The sequence below is a fragment of the Etheostoma spectabile genome, chromosome 1 (assembly GCF_008692095.1).
Source record: "Etheostoma spectabile isolate EspeVRDwgs_2016 chromosome 1, UIUC_Espe_1.0, whole genome shotgun sequence".
NCBI lineage: Eukaryota > Metazoa > Chordata > Actinopteri > Perciformes > Percidae > Etheostoma > Etheostoma spectabile.
The window spans coordinates 10,589,309-10,599,597 of NC_045733.1; positions in this window are offsets into that span (position 1 = coordinate 10,589,309).

A 10,289-nucleotide genomic window follows, 5' to 3' on the forward strand; every position below is an offset into this window, starting at 1 on the left:
GTTACTCTACCAACTGAAGTTAGTTGCATTCAATGACTTCTTCTGTGTTCTTCACCGTGGCGGCCGCAATAGCAGAGTTACCCGCGGAAACACTGGTACAAATACAGGTTTGACCCTCATATGTAACAATATACAGCTGTGTTAATGAAAAATTAAAACTGTAGACAAATGTCAGAAGTGTGGACCGGCGCTGTGTGGCGGGGCGCGGAGTAAGAGGAGAGAGAGGAGAGGAGAGATCCCACACAGGCACGGCTTTACAGACGAAATGGGTCATGTAACGGAAAATTAAACCATATCCCTATAAACAGCATTGCAGCGGATGCGAGGACATTAGCACCGGTGCGTCCTAGAGGAGCTAACAGCTAACAGACGCGCCTAGCTAACAGCTAACAGACGATATTAGCTAACAGCTAACAGACGCTACTAGCACCGACTAGCACTGCTCACTGCTGTTGTCTGAAAAACAACAGACGGGACAAATGTTGCGTTTACTGGCAAACTGGTAAACCTTGAGACCGACGTATAACCTTCTGCTATCTGTTGAGTTTTCCTCCCGTTACTCTGTCCTCTGTGACCGTCTACATCTAGAAACTAAGCTGCACGGGGTGCAGGGAACTACTCTGACTGGCTCATGAGCAGACAGCGGTTAACGGAGCGGAGATGGGCTATGCAAAAAAACCCGGAGCGTTCTATGAAATGATGCTTTAAAAAAAAAAAATTGCTCGATCACGCAAATTTGATCGTGGAAAGTCAAAATCGTGATCGCGATTAAAATTTGATTAATTGTGCAGCCCTAAGATAGAGGTTTCAGAAACTTGCGTAGCAAATATGATACAAATGGTTCCACGGGGCTAGCTTAAAATGGGCACCCTTTAATCCAACTTTCTGCTTTAGGGTTTGTGTAATATAGCAATTTCTACGTATGTGTTTTTAAAAGACCTCCTCAGACAACATTAAGTATTAACTCAGTTATGGATTTAACCTGCACATTTCTCAGCTGTCTTTAATCAAAATCATCAGTCACACGTTTGAACCTGATCTCTTCTGTCGTTAATACATCCAACAATTTGTCAACACAGTTGAAATGTCACAAGCCAGTGCAGAAGAAATTGTCTGTAGATGCAGCGAGACAGCAGAGGGACTTTAACGTCATAAAGATCGACTGAGAGATTAAATGTCCCACCAACAGTTTCCCTTTTCCTTTTCTGTCCTGACCAAAGTGACTGACCCCTAAAATTCAATAATTCTGCGGTCCAGGTTTTCATGCTGGGAATGGGAGGTCATCCCATAAGAAAAAGAGCAGGCCTCACCTCTTTTCTGACAGGTGGAAATGAAAATATAGAGTTTGCAGTATACCCAAAAGCTCCACAAAAGTGCCTGCTGATCAGTGGCTCTCTTCAGTTGGCCACACTAAATTTAGAAACAGCCCAGTATGCAAAATCTTGCGTATTTGTTTCTGCGCTTTTATCGCATATAATAATGATGCTGCCACTGTTCAGTGTTTCTGCACTAGTAAATGTTTGACATTTTGGGAAATATGCTTATTTGCTTTGTAGCCGAATGTTGGATGAGAGGGACTCTTGTGTCCATTAGATACAAAGCCACAGCCAGGAGATCGTTAGCGTAGCGTAGCGTAGCATTAAGGCTGGAAATGGGGAAATAGCTGTAGCTCCGCAGATAAAACCACAGCGTGTTGTTTTTACTCTTTGGTTTTTCTACACATCCAACAAATGAGATATGACATGTTGACACTGAGCCTTAGAGGTGCTGGTATATGTGGATAGGTTTTTACCATTGGAGAGAGTCAGTTTAGCGGTTTGTTTTTTGCTATGCTAAGACACACGTCTCCGAGCTGTAGATTTATATTTAACAGACGAATGCGAGAGTGGTATCAATCATTTTGTTACTCAGTAATAAAGTAAGCAATTGTATTTTTCCCCAAATGATTACTGTTGTGCCTTTGTACAGTACTTTCTGTGTCTTCACCATAGACTGTCTCAAACTTTTTCACCTTCACACATCAACCATTTTTCAAATATCGGCGCTCATTAGCAGTTTTTCAAAAAAGACTTAATATGAGCGTTCAAAAAGAATGGAAAATATTCTTTCACGTTGGACAAAAGTCAAACATCAGCAGTAAAATCAGTGCATGTGTTTGTTCGGCAGAACTGCCTTGTTTTAAATCTCAAACTGGGGAGTTTTGTCTTAAAAGTCAATAAACTAGAATCCCCTAATGAGCAACTCTGCAGAGAAATGAGAGGAAGATGAACATATATCAGTGCCTATGCAGACTGTCGTTCTATATTTTGGGCCACTATCAGATCCGTAGTGAGATACCTGATGGATTGTGTGTAACTTTAGCTTCCGTTGTTGGTGTTAGCCGTGCTGCTGGAAGACATGCTTTTGTGCTAATAAACGGTTAATATTCCGTCGTAGTCCGGATTATAATTGTTACTTCTAACATACAACAGTTTCTATGTAAATGTAAATGTGCTGTATTTATATAGCGCTTTTCCAGTCTTAACAACTGCTTAAAGCGCTTTTACATCTACAGGAAACATTCACCATTCACACACATTCATACACTGTGGCCGGGGCTGTCGTACAAGGTGCCACCTGCTCATCAGATAAACATTCACACACATTCACACTCCGATGCACAGCACCGGGGGCAACTCGGGGCTCGGGGCTCAGTGGTAGAGCAACCGCTCTACCACTGAGCCACAGCCGACCATAAGTCTTGTTTTTAGCTACAAGCAGGTGCAGCTTCTGAGTGTCCAGATTTCTGGTGTAACATCTTAATCCTGAGACTTGGACAAACCCGACGTGTCCTGCTAATGACAGAGAACACGAGAAGCTGTTAATAACTACCTCCAGTGTTGTCGCTTGGCAACGTATCAGCTTTACCCCAACAAGATCTCCTTTAGTGTGGGCAGCATCACATGCAATATAATGGGTTGTCAGCATTAGTGCGGCGAAGGAATTTCATTGAGAAAAGTAAAAGATTATTTATATCAGTATTGTATAGTATTAGCAAGCCATAAAGGTGATGACCCAAGTAGGAGAAAGCTCGATGTAACACCTTTTTTTTTTTCTTTCTAAATGAAGAGAAAGGATGAAAAATGAAACAGATAGGGCATCTCTAAATGATAAACCATTCATTTGTATTGCTTGTAAAATGGAATATTAAAGCTAAAATATGGTGAAGAAATGAAGAGAAGAATTACACCACACCGGCAACTTTGGGCTTGTTGTGACAGTTTGGGAACTTTTTAAGGACTACATAAATTGTTGTACCACATTGCTTATTTCAACCTGTTTTTTTGTCATGAATGGGTACTTCAGCATGCAGTTGAGAGACTCACACAGGATAGATTTAACAAAGTGGTCAAACACAGTGCTGCAGGGGCCGAGATATTTTTAGAACCTAATATGTGTAAAGCTTCACAATAATTCATCTTTCATTAGACATCATCAGGGTTACCTTATAACCCTAAATTTGGGAAGCTCCCTCCAGAGCGAAAGAAAACATTCAATGTTTTCACAGGCTGAGTCGTTCTCCTTATAGCAAGTTAACAGAAGTTTTAATGGGCCAATTTCTCCTGTGTACCGTCTCAGAAAGAAAATTAGAATAAAGACAACCTTATTAGCATGGTTTCTCGAAATGAGTGTTTAACATTGTTGCTGTAAAGTCTAATCTGGAGTGTTTTTAAATGTGTGCAACTGGAGAACACTGTATTCACAGTAAAGTGTATCAGATTTCAGCCAGCCAGTAGTGTAAGGGTCAAAGCCAAAGTTCCCTAACAAGTGAGACAATCAATGAAATGATTAATGACAGAACGTAAGGGACAGAGTGATCAATGACAGAAAAAAAACAAGTTGTAAAAAATAAAATGTGAGAAGATTACAGAAAGTATTTGTCTGACAGCAGCATACTGCAGCAAACTCAGGAAGAAGATACATGAGAGAGGGAGCTGAAGTATTTCTTAGACAAACAGGTTTTCAGATTGTTGTGTGGAGGAAAAGGAGTTCAGACTAGATGGAGCGATGATCCACCCTGCAGGGGGAGCTTAGCTAAGCGGCTTGTAGAATCCAAGCTGACATGAGATGGACTTTGGCCTTCAGGGTCCTGCTGTCTTAGCCTGTACTATACCACAATGTCAACATACAATACAAACACTCAGCCACACAGGCAGCGGAGGGAGTGCAGGATCAATGCAGAGAAAGTGATATAGTTCCTCTCCAGAAATGCAAATAAAAGGCATTAGAAGAGCACAAACCTCCACCGGTGCTGAATAATCCTCCAAAGAAAAGATTTCTATCACTTACAGCCTTGTTGTAATTAAATCAATTGATTCAAAAGCTAAAACTGGAATTTGGCAATCTATCTCTGTGATCTCAGTTAGATTCATAGTTATGGCAGAAAAAAAGACAATAATGGACTATCATTAAGGGTGTGACGAGATCTCGTAAAACGAGATCTCGCGAGATTAAAACGTGACGAGATTTCTCGTCGAGGTGAAAAGTTGTCTCGTGAGGCGCTGTGATGTCAGCGTGATGGAGCGTGAAATTACTATTGGAGATCCCCCCGCCACTTTTAAGTCATTTGTGTGGCAACATTTTGGTTTTCCTGCGGAAATGATAAACGGCGAAAGAGTGACAGACAAGATGAACACAATATGTAAACATTGTAAGAAAAAAATGCCGTATACCGCGGCTAACACGAGCACTATGCAAAAACACTTACAGCACCACCACAGCTCTCTACTAACTACTGCACCCGCGACGAAAACATTAAAAAAAAAATTAAAAATTTGTTTCTGTTTGCACTTGTAGTTTTAAGAGAGCAGTACTTTGGTTATTGATACACTTACTGTTTGCATTTAAAGTGTTATTTTTCTGTTATTTACACATTTATTTTATTTATACTGTTTATTTTTTTTTAAATAAACAGTATACAGCACCTAAATTGTTTTGCATTTTGTGATTTTTCAGTTGAATAAAAAACTATTTTCCATTCATATATTTCATAAAGGATTTCTTTAATATTTTTTTTTAAATCTCGTCTCGTCTCGTTCTCGTGACCCCAATCTCGTGATGTGTCTCGTCTCGTGGAGTAAGCGTCTCGTCACACCCCTAACTATCATCAATCAAATCAATGGCAAATTCTAATTAATTATTATTATTTTTGACTGGTGATTATCAAGGAAATGTTTAAGAAAAAAGCAGCTCACAAACCCACACATGTGCATCTAAAAACACTTCAACTTCATGTCAGAGTCGGATGTTATAGTTTGTCAATAACATCTGCCACTTTGCTCGTTTGAAAACCATGATGTCTCTCTCTCATTAGGGGGGGCAGATTCTCTGGGCGGGCAAAGCAAAGAAAGGGGAGGTAACCTTGCTCCTTATGACCTCATAAGGGGCAAAATTCCAGATCGGCCCATCTGAGCTTTCATTTTCTCAAAGGCAGAGCAGGATACCCAGGGCTCGGTTTACACCTATCACCATTTCTAGTCACTGGGGGGTCATAGGCAGGCTGGGGGAACGCATATTATGTGAAAAGAAAAGTGAAATGTTCATGCCGTGGGACCTTTAAGAACCTAAGCTACTGTCTCTAATGTGGCTAAAAAACAAGCGCCATCCTTCCGGGGCGGGAAAATTAAGCCAAAAGTTGCAGTTCTTTGACTGGCCACTTGAGGCTGGCTCCAAAAGTAAGTCCATCCCAATAGAACCCCATGTTAAAATGCCCAACTTAACAGCAGAATTTAACATTGTTCATGACAACTGTACCAGAGGGTGAATTATTATGTAACTCCCTTGTTTATTGTATTAGGGTTAAAGCGTTGCATAATTAATGACGTGCCGCTTTAAAAGGACAGGTGGCTCCTATCACAGATAGCCAGCTTAGCAACCAAGGCCTGCTTAATTCGGCCCACGTCAGCTCCACCCACGCTTTGTCTCTTTGCTCATTTTTGGATTAGCTGTGAGCAGGCAGAGTCAGGAACTGCCAAGATGGCGACAGCCTTCATTGAGCTTCACTTCAAAAACCTATGGGCGATGTATACAGTCTATCCTTAAAAAATAACTTGAAGGATTCAATTCCAAACTTTACACCAGTATATTCATTATAGAAAACCTTTGACCAGTGGCGGTTCTACGACCATTTCAAATGGAGGACCAGGCTCAAGTGTTACACACCACCAACCCTTTATATGTATGTATCTACACATGACTTAAGATACACATATAACAATAGACACAAGAATACTCATTCAGTGCTAACCTACATTTTGTTTGTCACTGCACATGAATAATATTCCTATTTTGGGGGTCAGGCTTAATATTATGGGGGCACTGAAGCTCTTTAAAAACTGAGGTAATTGCAGTATGAAGACAGTGACATTGAAACCAGATCAGCAAATTTACATTCATTAAAACCTGTGTTTTGTGATGTTATAGTAAAATGACTGCAGACCACATTTCCCCTACAAGACAACAATATCCTCAAAGTTCAGATTTGGCAGGGCTGTGCTTTTCAGCTCATGCTGCTTATGTTCCCTGAAAATAAGAGAATATGGAGAGAAATGACCACGGGCTGCATGACACTCGACCTAGAGCCGAGCGCAAGGACAGCAGGATGTGTATAAATGAGACGTTACTGTCTGAGCAGATCGGCTACTCTTTCTTTAGCCCGTGTGATGAACTGCTGTGTCATGTTGCCTTTGGTCAGTGTGTTGGGGGAAGTAAATTAGTTGGGTCTTCTTGTGTGTCCAGTCTGTGATAAATGGGCAAAGAGTTTCGTAATGGAACTAAAAAATGAATTACAGTTTTAAAAGGATGACTCTACATTCATTAATGTCTTTACTTGTTAAAAGGCTTCCATATGACATCGCACCGATGCTTTCTATAAGACCCATAAACAAAGGGTATTCTGTCATTTACAGTAGGAGGGATTACCTTCCCTTACACCGCTGCCTGACTGAACATTGGACAGATATCGTGAGACTAAAGGTTAAGCCCTGACATTTTGAATACTTGCTTGTTAGTTTTTCCCCATTTAAGAGAGAATCTTCTAATTCATCCGGTAATTTGCCTCAGTGGTATACAACTCTGTTGATTTGACTCAGTGGCATAGGGGAGACCGGGGATGGTTGTTACACTTTTTAACTCAGCTCCGATAACTTGCAGAATTTTTGTGGCAGAGCACTCAAATTTTGACACAAAGTACCCTCATTTGTCTGCTACAAATAGCAAAGTTTTTAACTTCTCCAACTATATCACAGAATGCATTATTTTATGTCAAATGCAAGGAGTGCCATTGTTACAACCTACCCCACTACCAGGGTATGTCGTAACAGTAAGATTGAAGAACTAAAACATGAGACTACACCACAAAATATGCATCTATATACGTTTATTGTGCATGTGCCAACACTAAAGCATCTTCCTGTGCTTCTCTAAGAACAAAAGGAACTCATCACTGATGCTAAATGAAGAACAGTGTCAGTATGGTATGGATCCTAACATTAGAAGAGCTTTCTTAAAGAACATATTCTGATAATATCTATGAATGTTACACATACAAAGCAAACCAAGGTAAGCTATAACACCTAATAAAAAACATTAGGCCTACTTATTAAGGAGTAACTATTTTTTATTAGAGAAGGACAAGGAACAAGATAATGAAATCATTAATGTATTGGTGTCTGACCAGTCTGCCATTAATATCATCTGGGAATATAGCTGCATTGTCCCACTTAATCTCCGGAGCTCGTCCTTTAGAAACCTGGAGCTGCACAGACCATGGACGGCGCGCTGCTCTATTTTTACAGAGAGAGTGGACACTGATGTGAGACACAGGTCTGCCGGCAGGCACCAGGTAGCCGAGTGGTGTCGCTAAGAACTTGCAAAGTATAACTATTATCAGACTGGCCGTCGCGGCTACGAAACAATAACCGCCCCACTGGGAAGAGTCCAGACTCTCCCGATTGCCACTCCGCATCTGGGTGCCAGAGCAACCATTTCTAACCATTTCAACAACTGCTATAGAAGGGTTTAAATCAAACTCGTGACAACAATAGTGACAAGTAATGCATGTTAATACAAATAAAGAAGAACACATTCAGAAGACAACGGAATAACTTAAACACGTTTATTTGGGATCAGACAGCAGCTGATTTAACACATGAGACTCCAGGATTAATCTTAGCCTGGTTGTTAGCCTGCTCTGGACCAGGCTAGCCACAAAGAATAAATCTCCATGGTTACTTGGCTGGGTTTAATTTAACCTGCTTTTGTGCAACCAAGTTAATGCTAAATTCATCCAGGATAACTTGAATATCCTGACTCAATCCCTTATACTGGTTTCCTGCTACAGGCCCCAGGTCTCCTCTACAACAGCTCCTTAAGTTGAACAGGGGCCTGTTGCACAAGAGTAGAATAAAGATATCCAGGATAAGTGAAAAAGCGCAGCTTGACTTAGTGTGATCCGCTCATTGCAGCTTAATCGGTTGCACGTTTGCCGAGCCAGGATGAACAGGTGAAGCTATGTCGAGCCAGGTGTAGATAGCTGGGATAAGTGCACGTTCACGGCTTTCTCAAATAGACCACGGTATCAATCACAGATTTACTGATGCAGAAATAGAGAAGACGCATTGTTCATACTTCATACAGAGTGAGCACAGCTTCTTGTGGAAGTATGATAACGTAAAACACTATTTGTAAAGAAGAAGAAAAAAAAAATCCATAAAAAGAAACCAGAAAGAGAAAGCGTGGCAATCGCAGACCGATTCATACCATTCAAGCAGTAGTCTACTAATCATTAGCACAGATTAACCGTTGTACTCTTTGCCTTAAAGTAAGCAGAAGATAATGTTACTCAGGAAATTTACCATGAAGATCAATCTTTTACAACGCTAGAATATGATGCATAAATATCTCTCTCTCTCTCGCTAAAACATACATTTCCCATGTCATATTAACTTCTACTGCTCGCTTTTAATGCAAAGTTTACAACTGTTTGTTTTTTTGCAAATGACGAGTGACTCATTGAATGCTTTCATTTAAGAGCAGTAGTTCGTAAATGTAGCCTATAATAAGTCGGTACGCTATTATCTGCCACGCTTTTTCTCACTTTATTTTTTTATTTATTTTTATCTTTAAGGTTGAAAAATAAAAAAATAAAACCCTTACAATGCAATAACCTGGTTGGAAGGCTGTGTTCAGAATTAACCAATCACATTCAAACTCCTGTTAAATAGAACTCATTACACACCTGCCATCATTTAAAGTGACTCTGATTAATCCCAAAGAAAGTTCAGCTGTTCCAGGAGGATTTTCCTGACATTTTCCTAGTTGCATCTCGGAGCAAAAGCCATGGTCCGCAGAGAGCTTCCAAACCATCAGAGGGATCTCACTGTTGAAAGATATCAGTCAGGAGAAGGGTACAAAAGAATTTCCAAAGAATTAAAATATACCATGGAACACAGTGAAGACAGTCATCAAGTGGAGAAAATCTGGCACAACAGAGACATTAGCAACAACTGGACGTCCCTCCCAAATTGATGAAAAGACGAGAAGAAAACTGCTCAGGGAGGCTGACCAGAAACATTAAAGGAGCTGCAGTTTTTCTAGTACTGTGCTGGCTGTGTGCTACATGTGACAACAATCTCCCGTATTCTTCATATGAATGGGCTGTGGGGTAGACTGGCAAGACAGAAGCCTTTACTTACAAAGAAAAACATCCAAGTCCGGCTGGAGTTGGCAAACACAAACACCAAGGCTCCCAAAAGCATGTGGGAAAATGTGTTATGGTCTGATGGAACCAAGGTTGATCTTTTTGGCTACAATTCCAAAAGATATGTTTGGCGCAAAAACAACTGCACATCACCCAAAAAACACCATGCCCACAGTGAAGCATGGTGGGGGCAGCATCATGCTTTGGGGCTGTTTTCTTCAGCTAGCCTTAGTCAGGGTGGTGGGAATTATGAATTCCAAATACTAGGCAATTTTGGCACAAAACCTTCTGGCTTCCATTAGAACGATGAAGAGGAAGGTCACCTTTCAGCATGACAACAACCCAAAGCACACATCCAAATCCACAAAAGCATGGCTTCACCAAAAGAAGATTCATGTTTTGGAATGGCCCAGCCAGAGCCCAGACCTGAATCCAGTGAACATCTGTGGGGTGGTCTTGAGACGGCTGTGCACAATAACACAGATTTGAAGCACTTTTGCACAGAAGAGTGGGCAAATATTGGCACTCAAGATGTACCATGCTAATAGAC